Source organism: Triticum urartu, chromosome 3A (assembly GCF_056163025.1).
Source record: "Triticum urartu cultivar PI428250 chromosome 3A, HENAU_Tu73, whole genome shotgun sequence".
NCBI lineage: Eukaryota > Viridiplantae > Streptophyta > Magnoliopsida > Poales > Poaceae > Triticum > Triticum urartu.
The window spans coordinates 46,778,618-46,794,685 of record NC_141875.1 but is presented as its reverse complement, the minus strand read 5'-3'; positions in this window follow the sequence as shown (position 1 = coordinate 46,794,685).

Here is a 16,068-nt window from a genome sequence, read left to right as displayed (position 1 = left end):
CATGCACATGTCACGCCTTGATTTAGCTCTTCAATTTTCATGTAATTATCATCCTTTAATACATGCACGTCGAGGGACTTCTCTTCCCTCTCGTTGCCGCAAAGATCAAACAAAACAATGTCTTGTTTTATTGTAACAGAAAATAATTCCTCTAACCCACTAACATGCAGTACTATTTTGCGATCATCAACGCTAACATCAGTTGCAGCCATATCATCCTCTCCTCCTTGAAACGAAATCGCCCTTGGTTTCGAATCAATCTCTTCAATTTTTTTTTACAATTTGAATGATGCTTGGAAAATTTTCAGCGGCTTCAACCTTCTTCTTCTTTACTTTTGATGCAGCTTGAGCAATATCCCTCTTCTTGCGATCAGCCATATACTTCTCTGATGTGTATGAATCAATTGGTACGTATTGTCCTCCACGAACAACAGAAAATTCGCCAACTGAATGATATGTCAACTGTCTTTTATCTGTTCATGGTTTTCCTAGCAGTATTGAACCTGTATGTATGTGCGTAGGAAGCACATCACACATGACCATATCGTCTTATCCACATAGAATAAACCGTACATCAACGCGATGCATGATCTTGACAAACTCGTCCTTCCACCAAAGCTCGTATGGTTCTGGATGTTCAATCAACGACAGGTTCAAAGCATCAACCATAGTCTGACTCACCATATTCATACTAGAATAGCAATTCATCAACGTTGCACAACTCGCGGCCCGACGCGCACATGCGTAAAGCATTGGTACCAAGGCAAGGAACGCAATGGATCCTTCTCCATCGCCATCATCATTTGCGAGCTACAATCTTTTGTCGTGATAAAAAACGTCAATAGTAACTCGAAGAAAAATATTGTGTCAGGAACAACGTTTGCTCTGAATACTACCTGATGTAGACCGAGCCTCGATGGCGAGATTCGATCTGTTGTGGCGGCCCGACCTTTCACGACACTCCAACTTCAACTTCAGCAGCAGTAGCCTCTCGCCCACGCACGTGATGTACGTGAAGTAGAGGGATTGAACCTTATGGTCTAGCACGAGAAAATCAATCTCGACGACGGTACACACGCACAAAACAATTTCCACGAAGAGAAATCGCAACACACAGGTTTTCTAAAGCTTCCTCCAAAATTTAGGGATTTTTAGACAGCTTCCCCCAAACTCGATACGGGTATTTACCCTAAAAACACATCGTGTCTATTCGTAAAATATAACCTAAACTTTACATGACTCACGGGCTAGACTTTATAGTAGTATAGCCGACTACTTCTAACTTGATCGACAAGGGAAAAACTAACACACGTAAAAACTCCTGCTTATTTAAACTACCTTTTACATCTCGGTAGATCCTAAACTTGCAACCAAATAATATTGGAGCTGGACTCTGAGGTGGACCCCAGCCCGTGTCCTTTAATGACAATGAATCACGTACTAGCCTCTGACTCTTGCAATGTTGTGAAACTCCTCTTTATGTAGAGGTGGCAAATAGAGAAACAAATCCCTCTCATTTATCTTCTTGACTGAACCAAATAAATGGCATCCCGCATGCTCCCTTCTATCAGCGTAGGGTTTCTCTTCTTTCCAAGTGTTAATGCACTTTGAATTTTCCTTGCCAAAACTTGCCCGATCAATGGTGCATGCACATGTCACGCCTTGATTTAGCTCTTCAATTTGCATGTAATTATCATCCTTAAATACATGCACATCGAGGGACTTATCTTCCCTCTCGTTGGTGGAAAGATCAAACAAAACAATGTCTTGTTTTGTTGTAACAGAAAAAATTCCTCTAACCACTACAAAAAAATACACTTCCGTGATGATACGTGTTTGTCACAGTAGGTCGCGTTTTTTGTCATGCATGTACATCCATGACAAATATATGACAGAATTAAGATAGTCATACCTGTGCTATCGTAGAAGTGTTCCATGACATTACCAAAATTCTCATCATGGAACTGTCCACTTCCATGACGATAAATCGCGCGTCACCGAAGTGCTTTCGTCAAGGGTGACCGACACGTGGCATGCACCGTAACGGAATGCCGTTAAGCTATCGGGTGGGTTTTGGATCTGATAACCCGTTAACAGCCCCGACCAATGGGGATTTTCCACGTGTAAAATCATCATTGGCTAGAGGAAACACATGTCGGCTCATCGTTGGGACAGATGTCATCCAGTCATTGGACAGAAGGCGCCTATGATACGTCGACACATGGCACGGCCCAACAGAGGCCCATTCCTATGAGAAGGCCGACCCGTTTGACTTGGTCAAAAGGTGGCGGGCCGGTCCATGTAAAGCCTGTTAACGGCCTGTTCGCATATAGCCCATTTACAGCCCGCTAACCCAAGGCCCGTTACGCCCTATCCAAATTAGGCCCAGTAGCGTCATCTGGGCCACCGAATATGATTCCAGTCCGTTTTCACTTCTGGCCCATGTATGGCCCATGACGTCTTTCGGCCCATATGAGGCCCTATGTAACTCTTGGCCTATTAACGGCCCATGGTGAAACTGGCCCGTAATGAACAGTGTATCACTTTACACCCATTAACGGCCCGTGGTGAAACTGGCCTGTAATGAACCGTGGATCACTTTATACCCATTAATGGCCCGTTATTCCGTTGGGCCATTTCCAGCCCATGTTATCTTTCGGCCTTCTCAAAGCCCATTTATTCTTGGGCTCATTTCCAGCATTCGTTTACTTACGACCCGTTACTGTCATTTTCTGCTTGTGGGTCAAATTCAGCCCATGGTTATAGTCGGCCCGTTTGTGGTCAGTTAATACGTTGGGCCGTTTTCATAGCGTCATCAAATACGGCCTATTAACGATGGCTCGTTATGGTTGGCCCATGAACGGACGATTCCAACTCTAGCATGTTTACGGCCATAATGCGGCCTGTTATTGGCCCATGTTTGGCCAATCGATCATACTGCCCGTATAAGGCCCATTGATGATACGGCCCGTAGAAGGCCCATTGTTTCTATGGCCCGTAGAAGGCCCATTGTTTCTACGGCCCGTAGAAGGCCCACTGTTTCTACAGCCCGTAGAAGGCCCACTGTTTTTGTCAGGTGGTAGGTGCGACATATGCCAATGGGTGGCTTATCATTGTGGGAGCCAGTAAGACATCGTCGGTGCCTGGAAACGGGATGAGGCGAAGACATGCATGCCGGCTGATCTTACCCAGCTTCGGGGCTCTCCGTGGAGATAACACCCCTACTGCTGATCTGCAGGGTCTCCGCATGATCACTAGAAGGACAAGTAACTACACAATGCTCCTTGAGCTGTTCGGTGGGAGGAGGAAGAAGGGTCGGCTGGCCTGCTTCTTCTCCTCGTGAGGTGTCTAAAACTAGCTGGGCGTCGAACCCTTTGCATGGGCGCCCCGGGGGGTTTATATAGGCCTACCCCCGAGGGTACAATGGTAATCCGACTGGGCGCGGGGCCCAGCCGTCTGTGACTGCGCTCGCCGGCTTCTGCGCCGACCGCTGGGGCCCGCCGACTGCTGGGTCCAGCCGGCGGCCGGCCCCTTGGTCAACAGGCAGGCCCCACCGTCCAGGATCTGGTCGGCGGCTGGTCACTGTTGCTCTATCTTGGTGACGTGGGCTTCGTCGTGGTAAGCGTGGCTACAGTACCGCCGCCCGGTGGACGATAGCTGTGGCCTCACCACGTCTTGTCTCCTTAATGGGCGTCTCCTTCGAGGAAGGCGGCAAGCCGGCTGCGGGGAGTCGGCTCCGTCTTGGGCCGAGTAGGGGAGGCATGGCCCACCGCCCATGGGCCGTACTGGCAGTCCATCGTGGATGTCATCAGGGTCAACATGGCAATAGTGCTGCACCGGACGGGTCATGGCTACCCGTACGGCACACTGTGCCGGTCGTGCTCCGGGATTTGGGGGTGGCAAACTTCACTGTAGCCACGCCCCGTCACACCGCTGTTAGGTGGATGCAAACTTTGAGGGTGCGGTCTCGACCGCTTTGTGGGAGCCGGCTTCTTGGAGTCGGCCTTCTCGAGGCCGGCTTCTTGAAGCCGGCCCTCCCGTGGCTTCCTTTGCGAGGGCTAAAGTCGGGCCACCTTTCGACAGCCGGACTGGGCGACGGCCAGCAAGGGGAAGGCGGCCCCACGTCTTGGGTTCTTGAGAGCCGGACGGGCTCGTAATTTTTTCAGAAGGGCCAGGGGAAGCCGGCTTGGCTACCCATGGCTATTTACTCCGACAGTAGTCCCCAAAGCTGAGCGAGCTTCGAGGCGGGCAGAGGGACGAGAAGCTTGGTTAGCTTCCTACCCTAAGGAGCCGGCTTTGCTGGTGTATGCCGATTTTAGAGAGCTCTGTGTCTTGCAGGTGGGAAAGTGGTTGACCCGCGTGCTGACCACGGGCCCTCCCGCGGGCCACGTGGCAGAGAAGCCCTGCCAGTGCACGCGCGTGACGGGATGCCGCCGCAGGCCCGGGCCCGCCACTCCTAGGCCTCGGCCCGAGCGCTGATCTTCTGCGGCCCAGGTGGACCGCTCGCCTTTCACCGTTAGGGCGCAATAAACGCGGGACGTGGGGTAGTGGGCACGGTCGATCCCCACGTTTCCCCACGCCACGCCTCCTCAGCTCCGCCACGCGAGCCTATAAGTAGGGGGAGGGGGAGAGACAGAGGTTTGCACGCTCTCTCTCACTCCGCCCCTCCTCGTCCCTTCCTTCCTCTCACTGCCGCCGCAGATTCTCGTCTCAGCGCCGCCGCGCCGCCACATCGTCTCGCACCCATGGCGCTGTCGAGCTCGTGGGACGGCTCCAACGTCCATGAGGACCACGTTGAGTTCCTCCGCCTGACTCGGCGCCTGCCCGACGCCAACCTCGTGCGGGTCCGCCTGGCGCCGGAGGAGGAGATCTTGCCGGCACCGGAAGAGGGCGAGCGGGTCGTCTTCCTCTCGCACTTCCTGTGCGGCTTCGGCCTTCCGGCGAGCGGTTCCTGTGCTCCTTCCTCGAATTCTACAATCTCCAGCCGCATCACCTCACCCCCAATGCGGTGATGCTGCTGTCGACCTTCGTCTCTCTCTGTGAAGGTTTCTTGGGAGTGCTCCCCATGCTGGAGCTCTGGGGGGAATTCTTCCAGAGCAAACTCGGCACAGTCGTCGCAGGCGTGCCTACCCCCTGCGGGGCCTACGTCGCCATGAGGAGGTCGGGCGAGAACAATCCGTTCCCGTCCATCCCCCTGATCCAGTCGGTGAAGCTCTGGCAGAAGTCGTACTTCTACGTGAAGAACGTCGCCCGGCAAGGAGACCACGTCAACTTGCCGGCTTACATAGCGGGCCCGCCGGCTGGGAGGCAACCCTCCTGGAGTTTCCAGTCCAAGTCACTGTCTCAAGCCGGGAATGCAGCCGTCTCCTGGCTTTGGGTGATGATCCAGTCGGAAGGCCTGACAGGTGCCGACTTGGTGGCCGCCTTCGTGGAGCGCCGGCTACTTCCTCTCCAAAGCCGGCCCCACATGATGTGTCAGATGAGCGGCCGCTTCTACCCAAGCCAGCTGAGCACCAGGGAGATGCCTCATGCGGAGGTGTCGTACATGGTGAATCATATCTCCAATTGCAAGCTCGCCGAGGACTGGCGATACGGCAAGGCGCCGTATTCTCGCGCCAACCCTCCGCCCATGGTAAGGTTTCCTCTCTTTCTTCTTTTGTTGGTGGCCGGCCTCATGATGGCCGGCTTCTGATCAGCCGGCTCTCTTTAGCAGAACCCCCTCCTTTCGTCGTCGACCGGGGCAGCAGGGATAGAACGCCAGTACGCCCCCGACCGCACGGTGGACGACGTCGACGACCCGGACTTGGGAGCGGCCGCCATGGAAGACGCCGTCATGGGGGACAACGATGAGCCCGGAGGCACAGGGCTTACTATCGGCTTCGAGGACTGGCCGGATAATGCCGAAGTCAAAGTTGCCTCGCGCCGCTAGCCGGCGCCTGACCATCAAGGCGCGGGCTCGTCCACTGCGCCGGGTGTCGGTGGCGGCGCACAGAAGCGCCGAGCCGCGTCAAAGCTCTTCGGCAGCCGGCCGAAGAAGTCCAAGGCCTCCACCGCGGCGACCAAACGAGATGAGGCGGCCGCGAAGGCGGCCCGCTTCCGCAAGGCGGTGAAGCAGCCTCAGGCGGTCTCAGCGTAAGTTGTCGATTGCTTGGACACATGCTTTTCATTGTTCTCTTCTGTTGAACATTCTTCCTAACCCTTCCCCACTCGCTGGACAGGGCGCCACTTTCCCTTGAGCGGGGTCCGGGCGGCTCCATAGTTGGGCCGAATGGAGGGTCTTTAGGTTCCCGCCGCGTGGACCCCCGCGCTGACCTCCGGGAGGCCATGGAGCGGAACGTCCGTGAGGCGCGGGAGGAGCGGGAGGCGGCGGAATGAGTGGCCGCCCAGGCGGCGAAGGAGCAGGCCGACACGTTAGCCCAGGCCCAGGCAGAGGCGGCGGCCGCGGAGACGGAGGCGGAGGGTTCGCGTAACCAGCCTCCGCTGCTCGCCATTCCCCTCCGAGCCGTGGCCCCTGACACCCCATTGCCCCTGGCGGAGGAAATCGGCCAGGACCTGCCGCTGATGGAGAGGAGGGAGGACCCCGCGGTCTTCGCGGAGAGAGTGCCGCCGGCAGCGCCAACCGGAGCGGGCCAAAGCAGCCAATCGTCAGCGGCGCCAGAGGAGCCGGCCGGGGGTGAGCCGGAGGCCGGAGCCGGCCTCGAGGTGCAGCCGGTAACCCGTCGGCGCGCAGGGGGAGGCGCCACTGCGCCGGAGGCGCACCGAGTCGCTAGCGCCGGCCAGTCGGCGGAGGCCCTGGAGGCGGCCAGCACCGCCACGTCCGAGTGGACTCCCAGCGGGGGGACTGGCGAGCTGAACGTGGCGGCCCAAGAGGTCCGGAGCCGGCTTCAAGCTCAGGCCGCCTTGTTGTAGCAGTACACCCAGGAGTTCCTTTCGACGCGGGTCGCCATCTAGGTGAGTCTTTTATCCTTGGCCGCTTTGTTCTCTTGATTTCTTCCGTGGGGGCGCGTCAGCGCACCCACTGGGTGTAGTCCCCAAGATTCGGGCCGACTGCTGAGCAGTCGGGTCGGATCTTCCTTGACGACTACCTTATTCTCGCCTCCTGTCTGATCTTCCAGGAGTATCATAACTCCCATGCTGCCGCCTTCAACTCCCAGGCTCAGGAGTTGGGTCGGAAGACCGAAGACCTGGTCAACAGCCGAAGTAAGTGCTTGATCTTGTTTGTCTCCTGTGGGGGCGCGTCAGCGCACCCACTGGGTGTAGTCCCCGAGATTCGGGCCGACTGCTGAGCAGTCGGGTCTGATCTTCCTTGACAACTTTTTCCTCATTGGTTTTTTCTTTTGTCCTTCGTGCCTTCAGGGGCCAACGCCGACTTGAGGAGGGAGCTCGGCGAAGCGCAGACCACCCTTCGCACCAAGGATGCCGAGTACGCTGCCTTGGTCCAGGAGCGTGACCGTCTAGCCAAGAAGCTGGCTGACTAGGAGGAGAGCCACAAGGCGGCCCTGAAGAAAGCGCAGGATAGCGAAGCCGCCCTGAAGGCAGAGTTCGAGACCGAGGCGGCGGCTGGGCTGAGACCCGGCAAGCGCTGACCGAAGGCTTCGGCCGCGTCGAGGACTTGATTGATGGTAAGCTTCCTTCCTTGCACCTCTCCTGCCCCCGGCCGCCTGGTTTTTGCTCTGGCTTGAGCTGCTTCCTGTTCTCTGTGCAGACTACTTTCCCAGCTACTTCGCCTTCGCCGCCCAAACCATCGAGGCCCGTCGCGAGGTGCGCCGTTAGGGAGGGGTCAGCATTGCGCCGGACGCGAATCGGACGCTTGAGGAGCAGCTCTTGGCGGTCCAAGCGCGGCTGCAGCTGGCTCACCGGATGCTTTGCCGCCTCCAACGTGCCGGAGCGCAGGTGTTGGCCGCCCTCTGGCCCGGCGAGATGATCCCCCGCACCCCGAGCCGGACCGCCGACTGGCTGGAGGTTGCAGTCGGTCGCTTTGAACCTTGGAAGGCGTCGGCGGTCCGGCTTGGAGCCGGGCGGGTGTTGGAGTTCATCCGAGCCTGGTACCTAGGGCTGAACCTGGACCAGCTGCGGACTTGGCGGCTGGAGGCCAACCCGGAGCTGGAGGAGGTGCGGCCGGCAATCGCTCATCGTGCCTCGACGATCGCCGAGTGCAGCGACATCAGCGTTTTTGCGCCAGAAATCAACGATGACGGCGTTGCCCAGGCAGAGGAGTGGTTCGGGCTGAACCCGGTGGTGGGCGAGGACTCAGCAGAGGAGATCGCCTCCAGCGACGAAGGCGAAGACGACGAAGAAGAGGATGGTGAAGACGTCGAGCCGGCCAGTGAAACAACCGGCCGGCCTCAGGCTGACCGTGCCTCCAGCAACGAGGCGCGCGGAAGCGCGCCCTCTGCGGGAGGTGGTGATCGAGCCGAGGTTCGCCAGCCGGCCGCTGCTTCAGCCGGCACAACCGTCTCCACCGATCAGCCCGGCTTGTCGGTCGCCCCGCCAGCTTAACCTGCCGTCCTTGTTTTTCCTGCTTGTTGCCTTTTGAACAATCTTTATTAAGCTTTCGCAGTTCCACCCACTGGGGGTGTATTCAAACTATGTTGAATTCTGGCCTCTTGGAGGTCTTTTATGTAAATATTATTGTGTGCGTGTTTGGTTTCCATTCGCATATGCTTTTTATCCTTAGGCTTTTTTCCTTTTCCGCCTTCCCTCTTTGGGGAGGCAAGTACTCGAGCTTTCTTGGATTGAAGTGAAGTGAATGGAAACCGGCCGGCCGGCTACTCTGGTAGTCGGTCGGCGGTAGCAAGCAAACCGACTTTCGTTATATTTAGTCCGTTGGTCCCTAGCCATTTTTCGTGTGGGCATCCTTTCCTGCTTTTGACTCTTGCCAGCCGGACAGCCGGTTCTTCGAACTGCGACTTTGGCAGGAGCTAAGCTTGGGTGTCGGCACACTACTTGTCTGACCGTGGGTAGGACTTCTAATATAACTCCAGTCGGCCAGTCCCCGGGCCGACTAGTCGAACCCGGTGCCGGACAGAACAAGTAAATGAAATGACAAGGTCATAAGCATGATACTCTTCATTCATAGATAAAGGATGGGAGTCCCCGAGCCCTCCTCGGGGGGCCTATTGTCTCGTACTTAGTACAAAAGTTAGCGTGATACATACTGCTTTTCAGCTGTAAAATCTTCGAAGGAGATTGGCATTCCATGGTCGTTCCGACTCCTTGCCGGAGTCGTCTCTCTTGCGTGCCTTGGGCTTCTGTGTGTCGATTAGGTAGTAGGAGTCGTTGCCTAAAGCTCTGCTGATGACGAAGGGGCCCTCCCAAGAGGCCGAGAGCTTGTGCTAGCCGGCTGTTCGCTGGATCAGCCGGAGCACAAGGTCGCCCTCTTGGAAGGATCTTGGTCTGACCTTCCGACTATGGTAGTGGCGCAAACCCTGCTGGTAGATGGCAGCCGGCCTTCTTCCAGCAGGTCGATGCCATCTTCTCGTGCTTCCATGGCCTCCGCCTCTGTGTACATGGTTACCCAGGGCGAGTCGAACTCGATGTCAGTTGGGATGATCGCCTCGGCACCGTACACGAGGAAGAAAGGGGTGAAGCCGGTTGACTTGTTTGGGGTAGTGCGCAGACTCCAGAGGACAGCTGGCAGCTCTTCGAGCCAACAGCCGGCTGAATGCTCCAGTGGTACGACCAGTCGGGGCTTGATGCCGGAGAGGGTGAGGCCGTTGGCTCGCTTGACCTAGCCGTTTGACTGCGGGTGGGCGACGGATGCTAAGTCCAGCCGGATACCTTGCGTTGCGCAGAAACGTACCAAGGCTCCTTTGGCAAAATTCGTGCCATTGTCGGTGATGATGCTGTGTGGCACGCCGTACCGAGTTGTTATATCTGCGATGAATGTCACGGCAGTCGGCCCATTCAGCTTCTTGATCGGCTTTGCCTCAATCCACTTGTTGAATTCGTCCACGGCGACGAGCAAATGTGTCATGTCGCCGCGCGCCGTCTTGAATGGGCCCATCATGTCCAGTCCCCAAACGACGAAGGGCCAGGTGAGGGGAATGGTCTTGAGTGCTGAAGCCGGGATGTGTTTCTTGGAGCTGAAGAGTTGGCACCCTTTGCAATATTTAACCAATTCTTTGGCGTCGTCCAAAGCAGTCGGCCAAAAGAAACCATGGCGGAAAGCTTTGGCGACAAGTGATCTTGAGGCCGCATGGTGGCCGCATTCTCCTTGGTGGATGTCTCTGAGGATTGCAATGCCCTTCTCTTGCTCGACGCACCGTTGGCGGACTCCAGTGACACTGCGCTTGACGAGCTCTCTGTTGACGATTGTGTATGCTCTGGCTCGACGTTGGACTTGTCTTGCCTCTGTTTCGTCAGCCGGCAGATCTTGGTTTACAAGGAAGTTGAGGATGGACTGAGCCCATGATGGAGCCGCGACTTCTTCTATTGCCAATGTGGCTACTACCACCAGGGTGGGCGGGCTGGGTGGTGAAATGCTAGAGTCGGCCGCCGGCTGTTGTGTTGGTGCAGTCCCCGGGCCGACTACTGCAGTCCCTGAGCCGGGTGTGGCATTCCCCGGATCGGGCGTAATTGCGGAAGTCCCCGGGCCGCCTGCTTGGTTCTTCGAGCCGGACCTGGCCGCGTCAGGGTCAGGCGGTACGAAGATGGAATCGGACTCTGGAGACGGCTTGATGGACGGCTTGAGGAGGCGTTGTAGAGCGACGCCGGTTGGTATTGCTTGCCGAGTGGAGCCTATTCGAGCCAGGGCATCGGCTGGCTCGTTGTCGGCTCGCGGTACGTGGAGGAACTCGCATCCTTCAAAGTATCCACTGAGTTGCTGAACCAGGAAGCGGTAGCTTGCCATATTTGCGTCCTTGGCGTCCCAGTCGCCGGATGATTGCTGAACCGCCAAGTCCGAGTCGCCATAACATAGAATCTGGCGGATGCCGAGTTCCTTGGCAAGCCGGAGCCCATGTATGAGCGCCTCATACTCGGCTACATTGTTGGAGGCGGCAAAGTGAATCTGCAGCGTGTATCTGAGCTTGTCGCCCTTGGGAGAGGTAAGGACGACGCCGGCTCCCAAGCCAGTGTGCATCTTGGACCCGTCGAAGTGCATGCGCCAATGGGTGGAGTCGGGAGCCGGTGGCAGGTACTAGGTCTCGGCCCAGTCGACGAGGAAGTCAGCCAGTGCTTGGGACTTGATGGCGGTGCGGGGCTGGTAGAAGATCGTGTAAGGGGCCAGCTCGATGGCCCATTTCGCCACCCGTCCGGATGCATCCCGACTGCCTATGATCTCGGCCAGCGGGGCGGTGCATACGACCGTGACGGGATGCTCTTGAAAGTAGGGCTTCAGCTTCTTGGCGGTGAGGTACACGCCGTAACACATCTTCTGGTAGTGCGGGTAGTTCTGCTTTGAGGCGGACAACACCTCGCTCAAATAGTACACCGGCCTCTGGACCGGCTGGGCTTGGCCCTCTTCTGGGCGTTGGACTATGATGACGGTGCTGACCACCCGGCTGGTTGCGGCAATGTAAAGGAGCATGGGCTCTTTCTCAGTCGGCGCCGCCAGGACAGGCGGCGTGGCCAGCATCTTCTTCAGCTCGTGAAAAGCTTTGTCGGCCTGGTCGTTCCACTCGAAGTGAGTGCTCTTCTTCATGAGGCGGTAGAGGGGGAGAGCTTTCTCTCCGAGCCGGCTGATGAAGCGGTTTAAGGAGGCCAAGCATCCGGTGAACTTCTGGATGTCTCGAAGCTTGGTGGGGATCGCCATCCTCCCGATGGCCTTGATCTTTACCGGGTTGCGTTCGATGCCGCGTTCAGAGACCAGGAAGCCTAGGAGCTGGCCGGCTGGCACTCCGAACACGCATTTCTCGGGGTTGAGCTTGATTTGGAATCGGCGTAAGTTCTCAAATGTTTCTTTGAGGTCTTCCATCAAGGTGCCGCGCTTCTCTGTCTTCACCACGATGTCGTCTACGTAGACGTGGGCGTTTCTGCCGAGTTCCTTGAGGAGGCACTTCTGCATGCAACGCTGAAAAGTGGCACCGGCATTTCTTAAGCCGAATGTCATAGTCAGGTAGCAGAAGGCTCCAAATGGCGTGATGAAGGCGGTCTTCAGCCGGTCATCCGGATCTAGCTTTATCTGGTGATATCCTGAATAAGCATCTAGGAAACTCAACAGCTCGCATCCGGCCGTGGAGTCTATCACTTGGTCAATCCTCGGCAGGGCAAAGGAATCTTTAGGGTAGGCCTTGTTGAGGCTTGTGTAGTCTATACACATGCGCCACTTGTTGTTCTTCTTTAGCACGAGGACCGGGTTGGAGAGCCACTCTGGAAAGAAGACTTCCATAATGAAGCCAGCTGCCAGAAGCCGGGCTATCTCCTCCCCTACAATCCTTCTCTTTTCCTCTGATAGTCGGCGGAGGGGCTGCTTGAATGGTTTTGCGTCTTCTCGGACGTGTAGTTTGTGTTCGGCGAATTCCTTCGAAACACCCGGCATGTCCTTGGGGGACCATGCAAAGATGTCCCGATTTTCACGGAGGAAATCGGTGAGCTCGCCTTCCTATTTGCTTTCAGGCTTTCCCCGATGACGGCAAACCTCTCGGGGTGCTCGGGGTCAAGGGGTATCTTCTTGGTTTCTTTAGCCGGCTGGAAAGATCCTCGGGCACCATACTCCTTGGGGTCGGGGGACAGACTCGGCTGCTTGCCGGCCATGGCCACGACCCTGTCCAACATCTTCTTCTCTTCGGCCATCACAAGGGACTCGGCCAGCCGGCTGCTGGCGGCCACGCACTCGGAGGACTTCTTGTAATCGCCGGCTATGGTGATGACGCCCTTGGAACTCGGTATCTTCATCTTGAGGTATGCATAGTGGGGAACTGCCATGAACCTGGCCAAGGCGGGTCGGCCAAGCAACGCATGGTAGGGGCTCTCCAGGTCCACCACTTCAAACCAGATCGCCTCTCGGCGGAAATGCTCCTTGTCCCCAAAGAGCACATCAATCTTGATCTTGCCGACGGGGGCGCAGGACAGGCCGGGTAAGATGCCATGGAACACTGTCCGAGTAGGCATGAGTTGCTTCGTCTTGACATTCAGCTTCTCCAGGGTGTCACGGTACAGGATGTTGATGCTGCTCCCGCCGTCTATAAGCACGCGTAAGAAACGGGCGGTGCGTCTGTCCGTCGCGAGGGTGGCTTCCAGGACCAAAGCATAAGAGCCGGGAGACGGCATCACCTCTGGGTGGTCGGCCCGGCTCCAGCTGATGGGTTTTTCTGACCAATGCATGTGTCCGGCGGGGTCGGCAGTGACCACGCCGACTTCCTGGTGCTCTCGGTGTTTGCCGCGCCGGTCTTCGAGCTGGCTTGTAAAGACGATGTAGGTCGCATGCTCGTCGGGGAACTCGTCGTGCACGGCTCCGACTGCGGGCCGAGCGGCTGGAGGCGGCGGAGCCGGAGGCGGCGAGCCGGCAGGCGGAGGCGGCGTGAGCCCTTCGCCTTTGCAGATTCGGGTGAGCCAATGGCACTTCCGGGTTGTGTGGATGGACGGCTTCGCGCCGCTGTGGAATTTGCATGGGGCATCGAGGCTTTGGTCATAGGAGAAAGCTGGCTGCCAAGTCGGCCGGCCGCCTTTGGGCTTCTTGGGTGCGGGCCGCCCTTCAGGCGGCGCGTCTTCGACCGCGGCCACCTGCCGACTGGCGGGAGGCGGCGCAGGGCCCTTCCGTTTGTGGTCGTTTGGGTGTGGGCGTCGGCCGGAATCCCCCGCCGGCGTCTTGGGCGCCGGGTTGAGTACTTTCCCAGACGCGTCTACCCGGAGCTCGGTCTTCATCGAAGAGTCGGCGGTGGCGTATTTGTCCGCAATGTCCAGAAGCTCGTCGAGGGTAGTCGGCTCGTCGCAGAGGAGCTTGTGCTTGAGGAGGGTGCCTTCCCGGCACCCGGCAGTGAAGTATTCTATGGCTTGCACCTCGTGCACCCCCTCGCAAGAATTGCGGAGCTCGGCCCAACGTGTGAGGTAGTCGCGAGTGGACTCGGCTGGGCCCTGCACGCACAAGGAGAGCTGCCTGGGCTTGGGAACCCGCTTGTAGGTGCTGGTGAAGTTGCGGATGAAAGCTTCGGTGAAATCTAGCCAGCTGTTGATGCTGAAAGGCTTGAGGCTGTCGAGCCAGGTCCGCGCCGTGCCTTGCAGCATGAGGGGCACGTACTTCACAGCAATGCGTCGGTTGCCGTTGGCTATGCTAACCGCCGTGGAGTAGTCGATCAACCAGTCCTCCGGCTTCACGGAGCCGTTGTACTTGGGCGTGTCTCTTGGGAGCGAGAACCCTTTGGGGAAAGGCTCGTCGCGGATGCGGGGGACGAAACAAGGCGGGATGACATCGTCTGCTTCTTCCAGCGCCAGGGATCGCGCCAGGCAGTGGATCCGATTGCGGGCGTCGTTCTCGCCGACTCATTCGCGGCGACCTAGTCGGCCACTGAGAGTCGGGTGCGCCACAGGCGATGGAGTGGGATATCTCTCTCCACGTGGTCGAGGTGGAGGCGGGTTGCCCCGCCATTCCACGACTCGGGGATGGCCTTCTGCGTCTCGCTCGATGAAGATTCGGGTCCGGCTCCGGCTGGCCGCCGGCTCTTTCTCGCGCCGCGCGCGGGTGTTGCTCGTAGTCGGAGTCCGGGACGTCGCGCCATGATCTCGGCGCGGGGGAGGGCTTCCCGCGCGGGCGTCAGCTTCGTGCCGCCGTGCGGCCGCATCAATCAGCTGCTGGATGCGCCGGGTCATGTGGGGGGAGTTCCTCGGCGTCCAATCTGTCCAACTCGTCTACGGCCGCCTGGGCGGCACGCAAGTTCTCGAGTGGAGTGGCATAGACCGGGCGGTCGACTCCCAGCGTGTCGGCGATGATAGCGCCGCGTTGCTTGACAACGCCGGCCGGCTTGGCCCGCCCGGGGCCGGCGTGCCGAAGGCGGCGCGGTCAGCTTCGTGTTGGTAGGCCTCAGTGAGGCGTCTCACGGAAGCCAGCCTCCTGCCCTCCGTGAGGAGAGCGAGGCGGCGTGCCTCCAGTGCTTCGTCGTCGGCATCAGCCGGGAGGGGGATGGACAAGTCGTGAGCCCCCGCGTGCGGGGCGTCATGGGTGCTCTCGTCAGCCGTGCCGCCGTGGCCGATGACCATCACCTCGGTGGTCACAGTGTCGCGGCCATCGGTCTAGGGAAGCGGGTCGTCGTAGATCGCGACGTCGGTGGGGAAGGTGTCGAGTGAAGCCGTGTCGGAGTCGACAGGCATCGGGTCGGTGGAGCCAACCGACTCCAAATCCACAGCAAGCTCGCCGGAGACATGGAGCTGGCCGAGGAGGTTGGCGAGGTGGTCGGTGCCCGCATCGAAGGCGAGCTCGTCAGAGATGAGGGTTTCGTCAAGGAGATCGGCGAGGCTGCTCGCCGCGCAGATGCTGGTGACGCCTTGAAGCGCGTCGTGGCAAGCGCCATCAGGCGTGCCGGGCTGGCTATGCTCGCTGGGGAGGAAGAGGGCTCCCGTCCAGAACGGGTCTCCGGACGACGGTGCACCTGGCCCCACGGTGGGCGCCAAATGTCGGGTGGTTGGTGCGACATATGCCAACGGGTGGCTTATCATTGTGGGAGCCAGTAAGACATCGCCGGTGCCTGGAAACGGGATCAGGCGAAGACATGCACGCCGGCGGATCTTACCCAGCTTTGGGGCTCTCCGTGGAGATAACACCCCTACTGCTGCTCTGCGGGGTCTCCGCATGATCACTAGAAGGACAAGTAACTACACAATGCTCCTTGAGCTGTTCGGTGGGAGGAGGAAGAAGGGTCGGCTGGCCTGCTTCTTCTCCTCGTGAGGTGTCTAAAACTAGCTGGGGGTCGAACCCTTTGCATGGGCGCCCCGGGGGGTTTATATAGGCCTACCCCCCGGGGGTACAATGGTAATCTGACTGGGCGTGGGGCCCAGCCGTCTGTGACTGCGCTCGCCGGCTTCTGCGCCGATCGCTGGGGCCCGCCGACTGGTGGGTCCCGCTAGCTGCCGGCCCCTTGGTCGACAGGCAGGCCCCATCGTCCAGGATCTGGTCGGCGGCTGGTCACTGTTGCT